Genomic DNA, 14,858 nt, shown 5'->3' on the forward strand with positions numbered 1-14,858 from the left:
GAGGAGTCACAAATGCCATCTGCTTCTGGACAGTCTGCGCTACGTGCTTCCTCACAAAGGCCTAGGCAGGGGACACTTTGTGAGGAGGATGAGGAGGAGTTAATGGAGGAGGGTGGGTGATGCAGAACAGCCAGAGATAACACCTCAAGCAGGGGACAGTGTTTCTTGGCCAGTTGGGAGTCTGCAGCACATGGTTGATTTCATGCTGCAGTGCCTGAGAAACGACCGCCGCATCTCCCACATTCTCAACACGGCTGATTATTGGGTGTACACCCTCCTAGATCCTCGCTACCGGGACAACTTACAAAGCCTCATAACACCGTTGAACCGGGAGCGTAAAATGCGGGAGTACCAAGACACACTGGTGCATTCCATCATGTTCTCCATTACACCCTAGAGCAGTGCTGCTAGTGCTTTACAAAGCAGCTCTGTGCGTTGAGGCAGTGGAGGAAGCTCTGCACAAAGAGGGAGCAGAGGCAGCGCCTCAGCACAAGGCAAGACCAGTATGGCCCAAATGTGGCAAAGTTTTGTGTGCCCGCCACAAATGTCTACACCATCACAGACGGCTCCAGTCAGCAGGAGGCAACGTTTCCGTCAGATGGTGACAGACTACATGTCTTGCCCTCTCAGTGTACTCCCAGACTGCTCTTCCCCCTTCAAGTTTTGGGTCTCTAAGCTGGATACATGGCCAGAGCTTAGCCAGTATGCATTGGAGGTGCTGGCTTGTCCTGCTGCTAGTGTATTATTGGAACGCGTCTTTAGTGCCGCAGGTGGTGCACTAACAGTCCGTTGCACGCGACTATCCTCCGATAACATTGAACGGATTACTTTTCTGAAAATGAAAAAGGCCTAGATGTTGCCGGAATTTGCCAGTCCTCTTCCAGAATAAATAATTGGTTGGCAACAGTATCCAGGTCTCCAACACCGCTAGTTGTTGCTCAGAAGTGCCATCTGCACAGAGAAAAACACTAGCTCCTGTGTTAGTGGGGTTCAGTAACGCCAGCTGTTCCCCTGCTGTGTGTCCGGCAATATCTCCTGCTCCCTCCACATTCACACTACAACTGAATTTATACTTGCTCCAATCAGGCCTCAGCCTACTCCATGATTGACCCTGTGCTCCAACACCACCAGTTGTTGCTCAGAAGTGCCGTCTGCACAGAGAAAAACACTAGCTCCTGTGTTAGTGGGGTTCAGTAACGTCAGCTTCTCCCCTGCTGTGTGTCCAGCAATTTCTCCTGCTCTGTCCACATTCACACTACTACAGATTTTAAACTTGCTCCAAATAGGCCTCTGGCGCCACTCTGTTTGTACTATTGACCCTGGGCTCCATCACCGCCAGTTGCTGCTCAGAAGTGCCATCTGCACAGTCAACATATGCTCCAGTGTTATTGGCGCTCATTAATGTCAACTGATCCCCAGCTGTGTGTCCGGCAATTTCTCCTGCTCTGTCCACACTCACACAACTACAGATTTTAAAATTGCTCCAATTAGGCCTCTGTCTCCACTCTGTTTGTACTATTGACCCTGGGCTCCAACACCACCAGTTGCTGCTCAGAAGTGCCGTCTGCACAGTCAACATATGCTCCAGTGTTATTGGGGTTCAGTAATGTTAGCTGATCCCCAGCTGTGTGTCCAGCAATTTCTCCTGCTCTGTCCACACTCACACAACTACAGATTTTTTTAGTTGCTCCAAATAGGCCTCTGTCTCCACTCTGTTTGTACTATTGACCCTGGGCTCCAACTCCGCCAGTTGCTGCTCAGAAGTGCCGTCTGCACAGTCAACATATGCTCCAGTGTTATTGGGGTTCAGTAATGTCAGCTGATCCCCAGCTGTGTGTCCTGCAATTTCTCCTGCTCTGTCCACACTCACACAACTACAGATTTTAAACTTGCTCCAATTAGGCCTCTGTCTCCACTCTGTTTGTAGTATTTACCCTGGGTTCCAGCACCGCCAGCTGGTTCCCAGCAGTGTCTTTGTCACGGGTACTCCCTTCTGCCCAGCCTGGTTCCAGCATGCCAGCTGTTTCCGGGTAGTGTCAACGTCACTTTGCCTCCAAAACTTTGTCCTGTCGTGTTGCGGTCGGGTAAGCCGACTCTATGGTGCCTGTTGTGAGTTCATTTTCCCCTTCACCATTGAGGTCTGATGAACTCCCTCTTCTGGTGAAGGAAGGTAGTGAGGCTGATTACCAAGCACCTGGGTATGATGATGATGACTGGGTGACGGGAATTGCTGACAGGATATAAGGCAGCCGACGCCCTTCTGCCTTGCTGGTGATCTCTCTGAGGGATTCTAGGAGACCAGTCTGATTCCTGCTCCTCAAAAGCTAAGTTTTCTGCACTGCTTTTTGCATTTGTGTTTTGTTTTGTTTTGCCTTGCTTTTCTGAATTTCTGCCATTCCCTGCTGGGGTGAGTTGAATTCCTTTTTGCTCTGTCTTCAGAAAATACCTGAGTGCTGATATAGTCTTTTTGAAGCCTAGCGTCTTCAGGGCCTTTTTCCCTATCAGACTGTTGGCCCTTGTTTTGATAGGGTTTTTGGTGGATTGAAGACAGCAGCTTTCCTATCCTGTCCTATTTAGTTAGCTTGGGCCCCATCATTTGCTCAGCCTATCTTTCTATCTGTGTGAGTGTTTTTTCATCTTGCTTCACCGTCATTATATGTTGGGGGCTGCCTATAGCTTTGGGGTCTGCTCTGGGGCAGTTTAGATTTCCCTTTCTGTCTTTAGGCTATGTAGTTGTCCGGCTGTGATCGAGGGGCCTAGGGCTCCGTAGGAACCCCCCACGGCTACTGCTAGTTGTTGTTGATAGATTCAGGGGTCTGCAATCCGATAGCAGCCAACTTCTCCGGTTTTCTGGACTTAGCTAGTATTTCTGTTTTTGCCTCCTATGGTGACTCATTCATCACCTCCTGCATAGTAACCGGGTTCCAGTACCATCAGCTGGTCCTCGGTAGTGCCATTGGCTCTTGTTCTTTCTGCTGCCCCTCCGGGTTCCAGCACCGTCAGCTGGTCCTCGGTAGTTCCATTAGCTCTTGTAGCTTCTGTTACCCATCCTGGTTCCAGTACCGTCAGCTGGTTCTCGGCAGTGCCTTTGGCTTAGGTGCCTCCTTCTCTTTATCCGAGTTCCAGCAAGGTCTGCTGGTCCTTGGTAGTGCTTTCTGGCAAAGGTACCTCCTGCTCAGTAACTGGGTTCCAGTACCGTCAGCTGGTCCTCAGTAGTGCCATTGGCTCTTGTTCCTTCTGCTGCCCCTCCGGGTTCCAGCAGCGTCAGCTGGTCCTCGATAGTTCCATAGGCTCTTGTAGCTTCTGCTACTCATCAGGGTTCCAGCACCATCTGCTGGATCTCAGCAGTGTCTTTGGCATGGGTGCTCCCTCCTGCACAGCCTGGTTTCAGCACACCAGCTGTATCCGGGTAGTGTCAACGTCACTTTGCCACCAATACGTTGTCCTGTCGTTTTCCGGTCGGGTTAGCCGACTCTATGGTGCCTGCAGTTTAGGTGCTTCCTATGTGGGCTGCGGGATCTGGCAATAAAGGCTGGTTCCGTAGTGCTAATAGGACAAGCACCCCCTGTAGGACTGTGGGTTTCGGTAACTGCGGCCGGCTCGCGGCCTTGCAACTTTGTTTTTCATGGGTACCTTCTGCTACCCATCTGGGTTCCAGTACCGTCAGCTGGTTCTCGGCAGTGCCTTTGGCTTAGGTGCCTCCTTCTCGGTATCCGAGTGCCAGCAACGTCTGCTGGTCCTTGGTAGTGCTTTCTGGCACAGGTACCTCCTGCTTAGTAACCGTGTTCCAGTACCATCAGCTGGTCCTCGGTAGTGCCATTGGCTCTTGTTCCTTTTGCTGCCCCTCCGGGTTCCGGCACCGTCAGCTGGTCCTTGGTAGTTCCATTGGCTCTTGTAGCTTCTGCTACACATCCGTGTTCTGAGCTCATTTTCGGGTTTGCCTCTGGCTTCTGGTGAGGGTTATGGAGCTGGCTGTGCTGACAGAGGAGTAGTGAGTTCTCTATCTGGACTCCCTCTGTTGGTGAAGGGAGGTAATGAAGCTGATCTAAATGGCAGAGACCGGCCACTTGAGGAAGAGGACTCTGATTGGACATCAGGAGTTTCTGATTGGATTTAAGGCAGCGGACTCCCTAGTTTCTTGCTGGTGATTTTTCCTCACTGTGGCTTCTGGTTTCCAGTTTGGTTCCTGCCTTCTTAAAGCTAAGTTTTCTTTGCTATTGTTCATATGAGTTTTTGTCTGGTTTACTTAGTTTTTGTGTTCAGCCAGCCATGGCTGGGACTGGGTTGAATCCCCATTTTTTGTCTCTGATCAATTGATCTCTTTTGCTTTGTCTTCAGAATATACCTGAGTGCTGATATAGGGAATTGAAGTCTAGCGACTTCAGGGCTTTTTTCTATCAGACGTGTTCGACATTTTGGCAGGGTTTTTGCGTGATTGCAGACAGCAGCTTTTCTTTCTTGTCCTTTCTAGTTAGTGAGGGCCCCATCGTTTGCTCAGCCTATCTTTCTATCTGTGTTTGTGTTTTCATCTTGTTTCACCGACAATACATGTTGGGGGCTGTATATTGCTTTGGGGTCTGCTCTGGGGCAGTTTAGCTTTTCCCATTCTTTCTTTAGTCTTATTTAGTTCTCCGGCCACGACGAGGCGTCTAGGACCACCGTAGGCATGCTCCACGGCTACTGCTAGTTTTTTGTGGATAGGATCAGGGGTCTGCAATCCGCTAGTTACCAACCTCTCCGGTTTTCTGGGCTTAGCTTGCTTTTTGTTTTTTCCTCCTCGGTGACTCATTCATAACACATCCGGGTTCCTGTACCGTCAGCTGGTTCTCGGCAGTGCCTTTTGCTTATGTGCCTCCATCTCGGTATCCGAGTTCCAGCAACGTCTGCTGGTCCTTGGTAGTGCTTTCTGGCACAGGTAACTCCTGCTTAGTAACCGTGTTCCAGCACAGTCAGCTGGTCCTCGGTAGTGCCATTGGCTCTCATTCCTTCTGCTGCCCCTCCGGGTTCCAGCACCGTCAGCTGGTCCTCGGTAGTTCCATTGGCTCTTGTAGCTTCTGCTACCCCTCTGGTTTCCAGCACCGTCATCTGATTCTCGGCAGTGCCTTTGGCTTAGGTGCGTCCAGCTTGGTATCCGAGGTCCAGCAACGTCTGCTGGTCCTTGGTAGTGATTTCTAGCACAGGTACCTCCTGCTTAGTAACCGGGTTCCAGTACCATCAGCTGGTCCTCGGTAGTGCCATTGGCTCTTGTTCCTTCTGCTGCCCCTTCGGGTTCCAGCACCGTCAGCTGGTTCTCGGCAGTGCCTTTGGCTTAGGTGCCTCCATCTCGGTATCCGAGTTCCAGCAACGTCTGCTGGTCCTTGGTAGTGCTTTCTAGCACAGGTAACTCCTGCTTAGTAACCAGGTTCCAGTACCATCAGCTGGTCCTTGGTAGTGCCATTGGCTCTTATTCCTTCTGCTACCCATCCAGGTTCCAGTACTGTTATGAACGAGTCACCGTAGGAGGCAGACACAAAAGTAGAAGCTACGTCCAGAAAACTGGAGAAGTTGGCAACTATCAGATTGCAGACCCCTGAACCTATCAACACAACTAGCAGTAGCCGTGGGGGGTTCCTACGGTGCCCTATACCCCTCGATCACAGCCGGAGAACTACATAACCTAAAGACAGAAAAGGAAATCTAACCTGCCCCAGAGTAGACCCCAAAGTAAAAGGCAGCCCCCAACATATAATGACGGTGAAGCAAGATGAAAAAACAATCACACAGATAGAAAGATAGGCTGAGCAAACAATGGGGCCCAAACTAACTAAAATAGGACAGGATAGGATGGTTGCTGTCTGCAATCTGCCAAAACCCTATGAAAAACAAAAGCCAACAGGCTGATATGGAAAAAGGCCCTGAAGCAGCTAGGCTTCAAAAACTATATCAGCACTAAGGTATTTTCTGAAGACAGAGCTAAAGGAATTCAGCTCACCCCAGCAGGGAATGACAGAAATCCAGCAAAACAAAAACAAAGTACAAATGCAAAAGGCAGAGCAGAAAACTTAGCTTTAGGAGAGCAGGAATTCAGACTGGTCTCCAAGGATCCCACAGAGAAATCACCCGCAGGGCAGAAAGGCGTCGACAGCCTTATATACAGTCAGAAATTCCACTCAGCCAATCATCATCATCAGGCCCAGATGCGTGATAATCAGGCTCACTACCTTTCTTTACCAGAAGAGGGAGTTCATTGGGCCTCAGTGGTAAAGGGGAAAATGAACTCACAACAGTACCTCCCCCTTGAGGAGGGGTCACCGAACCCTCAACCACGCTACCAGGGCGATCAGGGTGAGTCCGATGAAAGGCACGCACCAATCTTTTGGCATGAATATCAGAGGCAGAGACCCAGGAATTATCCTCCTGACCATAACCCTTCCACTTAACCAAATACTGGAGTCTCCGTCTAGCCAGACGGGAATCCAGTACTTTCTCTACCTCATATTCCATGTTACCTTCAACCAATACAGGGTCTGGAGGTGCCACCCCAGGAACAACAGGTTCAACAAACCTCTTCAACAAAGACTTATGGAACACATTATGGATTTTAAATGTGACAGGAAGAGCCAAACGAAAAGAGACCGGATTAATAATCTTCAAAATCTTGTAAGGTCCAATAAATCTAGGCTTAAACTTAGGAGAAGCCACCTTCATAGCAATATTTTTTGATGATAACCACACCATATCACCAACCTTAAACTGGGGACCAATGGTCCTATGTCGGTTGGAAAACCGCTGGGCCTTTTCCTGGGAGAGAGATAACTTATCCACCACTTGGTCCCAGATCTGGTGCATTCTCTCCACCACAGTGTCAACACCTGGGCAGGCAGAGGGCTCCACCTGCCCTGAAGAAAATCGAGGATGAAACCCAAAGTTACAAAAAAAAGGTGACATCAAAGTGGCAGAACTAGCTCTATTATTTAAAGCAAATTCGGCCAAGGGTAAAAATGAAACCCAATCATCCTGATCAGCGGAAATAAAACATCTCAAATATGACTCCAAGGTCTGGTTTGTTCTCTCTGTCTGCCCATTGGTCTGAGGGTGAAAAGCAGAGGAGAAGGACAACTGAATTCCCAGCTTGGAACAGAAAGTTCTCCAAAATCTAGACACAAACTGAACTCCTCTGTCAGATACAATGTTCTCAGGAATCCCGTGCAAGCGAACCACCTGTTGCAAAAACAGGGGTACCAACTCAGAGGAAGACGGCAACTTAGGGAGTGGTACAAGATGAACCATCTTAGAGAACCTATCACAAATCACCCAAATAACAGTCATCCTTTGAGAGACAGGCATATCAGAGATGAAATCCATTGAAATATGGGTCCATGGCCTCTTGGGGACAGGCAAAGGCATCAACAACCCACTAGAGCGAGAACACGATTTAGACCGGGAGCAAGTCCCACAGGACTGCACAAAATTCCTGACATCACGAGACAAGGAGGGCCACCAAAAAGACTGACTCACCAAATCTCTAGTACCAAAAATACCTGGATGACCAGCCAAAGCAGAGCAATGAACTTCAGACATCACTCTCCTCTTCCACTGGCCAGGAACGTACAACTTTCCACTGGGACAACGCTCAGGTTTGTCCTTCTGGAACTCTTCCAGAGCACGTCTCAAATCGGGCGAGATGGCAGAAAGAACTACCCCTTCGCCTAAGATGGTAGCAGGTTTGGTCACTACAGGAGAATCAGCAAAGAAGCTCCTAGATAGGGCGTCAGCCCTGACATTCTTAGTTCCAGGAAGAAAAGAAACCACAAAATCAAAACGTGTAAAAAACAAGGCCCACCTAGCCTGTCTAGGGCTCAAGCGCTTAGCCAACTCTAGGTAAATCAGATTCTTGTGGTCAGTGAGGACCACGACTTGATGATTAGCTCCCTCCAACCAATGTCTCCACTCCTCAAAAGCCCATTTCATGATCAACAGTTCCCGATTCCCCACATCATAGTTACGTTCAGATGGAGAGAACTTTCGGGAAAAGAAAGCACAGGGATTCATTTTAGATGTTACAGGATCCTTTTGGGACAAAACAGCTCCTGCACCAATCTCAGAAGCATCCACCTCTACCTGGAACGGAAGTGAGACATCAGGTTGCCGCAAAACCGGGGCGGAGGTGAATCTTCGCTTCACCTCCTGAAAGGAAGAAACAGCCTCTGGAGACCAATTTAACACATCAGCACCCTTCTTAGTCAAATCAGTCAATGGCTTGGGAATACTAGAAAATTTTGCTATAAATTTCCGATAAAAGTTAGCAAAACCCAAAAACTTCTGAAGGGCCTTCAAAGAAGTGGGCTGAACCCAATCGTGAATGGCCTGTACCTTGGCCGGGTCCATTTCAATAGTTGACGGAGACAAAATAAATCCCAAAAAAGAAATCCTCTGTACTCCAAAAAGGCATTTAGATCCTTTGACATACAGGGAATTCTCCCTCAAGATCCGGAACACAGTCCGAATATGTTCCACATGAGAATCCCAATCCTTGGAGAAGATCAAAATATCATCCAGATAGATAATCAAAAATTTATCGACAAAATCTCGGAAAATATCGTTCATGAAGCACTGGAAGACAGAAGGGGCATTAGTGAGCCCAAAATGCATCACCAGGTACTCAAAATGTCCCTCCGGAGTATTAAACGCAGTCTTCCATTCATCCCCGTGCTTAATGCGAATAAGATTATACGCCCCCTGAGGTCAAGCTTGGTAAACCAGCAAGCACCTTTAACTCTAGAGAATAGATCTGAAATCAGGGGTAACGGATACTGATATTTAACAGTAATTTTGTTGAGGGCACGATAATCAATACAAGGTCTTAATGATCCATGTTTTTTGGCTACAAAAAAAAAACTGGCACCTAAGGGTGACAAGGATGGTCTAATATGACCCTTCTCCAACGCCTCCATAATATAGGATCGCATAGCCTCGTGCTCGGGTACAGATAAATTGAAGAGCTGACCCTTGGGGAATTTACACACCGGGCTCAGTTCAATAGCACAGTCATAACTCCTATGAGGAGGCTGAGACGTAGACTCATTCTCACTAAATACATCATAAAAGTCCGCCAAATAATCAGGAACATCATGCGACTGAGGAGAGGTGGAAAACACCGGAGCCTCACTAAAGGCACACCGACACCCCCAACTCACCACAGACACAGATTTCCAATCCAAAACTGGATTATGAATTTGCAACCAGGGAAACCCCAGAACAATGGTATCATGCAGATTATGCAACACCAAAAATCTGCAATTCTCTTGATGGTCTGGGGCGACCTGCATTACCACCTGGGTCCAAAACTGAGGTTTATTTTTTGCCAAAGGAGTAGCATCAATCCCCCTCAAAGGGATAGGCGTCTGCAGAGGTGTCATAGGAAATCCACAACGTTTAGCAAAATCCAAGTACATTAGGTTTAGAGCTGCTCCCGAATCCACAAAAGCCTTGGCGGAAAATGTGGACAGGGAGCAGATCAGAGTAATAGCCAGAAGAAACTTAGGTTGAACACCACCAACAGAAAATGTGTGTGCAAAGCGTTTCTCTCGTTTAGGACAGACAGAAATAATATGCGAGGCATCTCCACAGAAAAAACACAACTTATTACGCCTTCTGAACTCCTGACGCTGCTCTCTGGACAAAACTCTATCACATTGCATAGGTTCAGACATTTGTTCAACAAGTGGCAACACTACTCGTGCAGTTTTGCGTTCGCGCAAACGCCGATCAATCTGAATGGCTAATGACATAGAATCGTCAAGACCAGAGGGAACAGGAAATCCCACCATAGTATCTTTTACGGCTTCTGACAAACCCTTCCCGAAAGAGAGCAGCCAGGGCACCATCATTCCAGATAGTAAGTACCGCCCACTTTTGGAATTTTTGACAGTACAATTCTGCAGAATCTTGACCCTGGTTCAATGCCAGCAGGGTCTTTTCAGCCTGATCAATGGCATTAGGTTCGTCATACAACAACCCCAAGGCTTGAAAAAATGCGTTCACATTAGTCAGAATAGGATCATCAGGTTTCAAAGAAAAAGCCCAATCCTGGGGATCGCCACGCAGCAAAGAGATGACAATTTTAACCTGCTGCGCGGAGCTCCCTGACGAGTTAGGCTTCAAAGCAAAAAATAATTTACAATTATTTTTGAAATTCAAAAATTTAGACCGATCCCCAAAAAATACATCAGGTGTGGGAATCTTTGGTTCAGCAGCATGTGAATGAGCAAGGTAGGCGGAAATTCCCCGCACTTCCGCAGCGAGCTGCTCCACGCGATCAGACAATTGCTTTATCTCCATTGAGAGAAAAAAAAAAATTCCCCCTACGGCCTCAGAGATATAGAGGAAAAAATATACACACTTTTTTTTTTTTTTTTTTCTTTACAATTCTTTCCTGCTATTGAGTACCCTAGGATTTGCGGTATGGCGGGTGATTCTGTTATGAACGAGTCACTGTAGGAGGCAGACACAAAAGTAGAAGCTACGTCCAGAAAACCGGAGAAGTTGGCAACTATCAGATTGCAGACCCCTGAACCTATCAACACAACTAGCAGTAGCCGTGGGGGGTTCCTACGGTGCCCTATACCCCTCGATCACAGCCGGAGAACTACATAACCTAAAGACAGAAAAGGAAATCTAACCTGCCCCAGAGTAGACCCCAAAGTAAAAGGCAGCCCCCAACATATAATGACGGTGAAGCAAGATGAAAAAACACTCACACAGATAGAAAGATAGGCTGAGCAATGGGGCCCAAACTAACTAAAATGGTTGCTGTCTGCAATCTGCCAAAACCCTATGAAAAACAAAAGCCAACAGGCTGATATGGAAAAAGGCCCTGAAGCAGCTAGGCTTCAAAAACTATATTTGCACTCAGGTATTTTCTGAAGACAGAGCTAAAGGAATTCAGCTCACCCCAGCAGGGAATGACAGAAATCCAGCAAAACAAAAACAAAGTACAAATGCAAAAGGCAGAGCAGAAAACTTAGCTTTAGGAGAGCAGGAATTCAGACTGGTCTCCAAGGATCCCACAGAGAAATCACCCGCAGGGCAGAAAGGCGTCGACAGCCTTATATTCAGTCAGATACTCCACTCAGCCAATCATCATCATCAGGCCCAGATGCTTGATAATCAGGCTCACTACCTTTCTTTACCAGAAGAGGGAGTTCATCGGGCCTCAGTGGTAAAGGGGAAAATGAACTCACAACACAGTACCGTCAGCTGGTTCTCGGCAGTTCCTCAGCCTTCTTGTACCTTCTGCTACATTTCCAAGTTCAAGTTTTTTAAATGGTTTTTGGTAATCACTCTGAATCTCCCTGATGATGACCCTGAAGACGATGACCCTGAAGACCACCCCGAAGAAGACGACGACACCTAAGACGATGACCCTGAAGACGTCGACCCTGAAGACCACCCCGAAGAAGACGACGACCTCAAAGATGACGACCCTGAAGACGACGACTCTGAAGACCACCCCAAAGACCAAAAAGATGACCCTGAAGAAGATGACCAAGAGGACAAAGAACATGAAGACAACCACCAAGATGCAGAACAACAAGAGACAGAAGACCAAGAAGCAGAAGAACAAAAAGCAGAAGAACATTACGCATAAGACTAAAAATCAGAGCAAAAGATATTATCGAAATTATAAGCAGAAGAAGACTAAGCAGTGTATGGGGGTGAGTCCGTTCCTCCTCGTGGTGCCCCTAGAAAATGCCTGCTGCTGCAGGCCAAACTGAACACGGAAAATCCTGTTGTAAATCTTTTGTGACAGGCAGAACGGAAGGTGTAATCTTCAAACTTTTATAGATAACAACTTCAGGAATGCCTGTCACAAATAAGAATATGATGAAGAAGAAGAATAGGAAGAAGATGAAGAAGTAGAATATGAAGAAGAATAATAATTGAATAAGAAGAATATGAAGAATCTAAAAAAAAGAAGAATAGGAAGAAGATGAAGAAGAAGAAGATGAATAAGGTGAAGAAGAAGTTGAAGAAAAAGATGCTGCTGCTGCTGAGGATCATGAAGGAGAAAGTGTGGGAGAAGTAAAAAAGAAGGTGAAGAGCATGGAAGTTGTGAAACATACATATCGAACAAAATATAAAAAAGGTTAACATAGTCAATATCTTTGTAACTCCGAACGTCTTCAAAAAAAAAAAATTATTCCTGCTATTCTATTTGATTGGGCTAAACCTCTATGGCTTTAATGTCTCCTCCACCTCCCCCAATACATTCTACATTATTCTTAGTTGTTTTTCTTCATGTAGAATTAACCTACAAGGAAAGAATGGGTTTATTTTAATTCCGATATTTCTGTCCCATTGACTTGCATTGGTTTCCTGTATCGGAATCGGCGATATCCGATACTTTTTGGGTATTGGTCCGATCCAATCCTATCCAAAATTTTACGATATCGGAAGGTATCGCTCCACACAAGTTGTGAGATTAGATATTTTCTGGGACTTTGTGGATAAGTTTTTGATCATTTATCTGGATGACATGTTCGGACTGTGTTCCGGATTTTGAGGGAAAATTCTCTGTATGTTAAGGGATCGAAGTCCCTCTTTGGTGTACAGAGGATTTCAGTTTTGGGATTCACTATGTCCCTGCCTACTATTGAAATGGACCCGGCCAAGGTACAGACCATTTATGATTGGGTTCAGCCCACTTCTTTGATGGCTCTCCAGAAGTTTTTGAGTTTTGCTAATTTCTACCGTAAATTTATAAGTAATTTTTCTGATATTGTTAAACCACTGACTGATTTGAACAAAAAGGGCACTGATGTGGTGAATTGGTCTCCAGAGGCAGCCTCGGTATTTTAGGAGCTTAAGCGGAGATTCACTTCTGCTCCGGTTCTAAGGCAACCTGATGTCTCACTCCCATTTTAGGTGGAGGTAGATGCTTCTGAGATTGGTGCAGGAGCCGTTTTGTCTCAAAGAGATCCGGTGACTTCTAAGATGAATCCCTGTGACTTCTTTTCTCTAAAATTTTCCCCATCTGAACGTTACTATGACGTGGGGAATCTGGAATTGTTGGCCATGAAACGGGCATTTGAAGAGTGGAGACATTGGTTGGAGGGAGCTAGACATCAAGTTGTGGTCCTCACCGACCACAAGAATTTGATTTATCTTGAATCAGCTAAATGCTTGAATCCTAGACAGGCTAGGTGGGCCTTGTTTTTCACACGTTTTAATTTTGTGGTCTCTTTTCTTCCGTGCACTAAGAATGTTAAGGCGGACGCCCTTTCTAGGAGTTTCTTTGCGGATTCTCTTGATGTGACCAAGCCTACTACCATTCTAAATGAGGGTGTAGTTCTTTCCGCCATCTCTCCCAAATGGAGACGTGCCCTGGAGGAATTTCAGGAGGGCAAACCTGAACGTTGCCCTATGGGAAAATTGTATGTCCCTGACCAGTGGAGGAAAAGAGTAATGTCTGAAATTCATTGCTCCACGTTGGCTGGTCATCCAGGTATTTTTGGTACCAGAGATTTGGTGAGTGAGTCTTTTTGGTGGCCTGTCTTATCTCATGATGTCAGGAATTTTGTGCAGTCCTGTGGGACTTTTTCTCGGGCCAAGCCCTGTTCTCGATATAGTGGTTTGTTGATGTCCCTGCCGGTGCCCAGGAGGCTATGGACCCATATCTCAATGGATTTTATTTCTGATCTCCCTGTCTCTCAGAGAATGACTTTTATTTGGGTGATCTGTGATAGATTTTCTAAGATGGTCTATCTTTTACCACTCTCAAAGTTGCCATCTTCTTCTGAGTTGATGCCCTTGTTTTTACAACAGGTGCTTCGTTTGCACGGGATTCCTGAGAACATTGTGTCGGACAGAGGAGTCCAGTTTGTTTCCAGATTTTGGAGAGCTTTTTGTTCGGAATTCAGTTATCTTTCTCCTCTGCATTTCATCCTCAGACCAATGGGCAGACTGAGAGAACAAACCAGACTTTGGAGTCCTATTTGAGATGTTTCATATCTGCTGATCAGGATGACTGGGTCTCATTTTTTACCTTGGCCAAATTCGCGCTAATCAATAGGGCTAGTTCTGCCACTTTGATGTCGCCTTTTTTCTGTAACTTTGGGTTTCATCCTCGATTTTCTGCAGGGCAGGTGGAATCTTCGGCCTGCCCAGGTGTGGATTCTGTGGTAGAGAGAATGCAGCAGATTTGGGACCAAGTAGTGGATAAGTTGTCCCACTCTCAAGAAAAGGCCCAATGGTTTGCCAACCGGCATAGGACCATTGGTCCCCGGTTAAAAGTGGGTGATATTGTTTGGTTGTCTTCAAAAAATATTCCTATGAAGGTTGCAGCTCCAAAATTCAAGCCAAGATTCATTGGACCTTATAAGATTTTGGAAATCCTTAACCCCATTTCTTTTTGTTTGGCTCTTCCAGTTACGTTTAAGATTCATAACGTTTTTCATAAATCTTTGTTGAAGAGGTTTGTGGAGCCAGTAGTCCCCATGGCGGCACCTCCTGATCCTGTATTGGTTATGGGTAATTTGGAGTATGAGGAAGAGAAGATATTGGATTCTCATTTGGCTAGACAGAGACTCCAGTACTTGGTCAAATGAAAGGGTTATGGCCAGGAGGATAATTCTTGGGTCTCTGCTTCTGATATTCATGCTGAGAAATTGGTTCTTGTTTTTCACCGGGCCCATCCTGACCGGCCTGGTGGCATGGATGAAGGTTCGGTGACCCCTCCTCAAGGGGGCCACTGTTGTGAATTCTATTTCTGGACTCCCTCTGGTGGTTGCTGAAGGTAGTTGAGCTGGTCAGATTGACAATGGTGTTGCGAGTTCTCTTTCTGGGCTCCCTCTGGTGGTTACTGGAGGTAGTTGAGC

The sequence above is a fragment of the Dendrobates tinctorius genome, unplaced genomic scaffold, assembly GCF_039654945.1.
Source record: "Dendrobates tinctorius isolate UK_male_01 unplaced genomic scaffold, ASM3965494v1 ptg000151l, whole genome shotgun sequence".
NCBI lineage: Eukaryota > Metazoa > Chordata > Amphibia > Anura > Dendrobatidae > Dendrobates > Dendrobates tinctorius.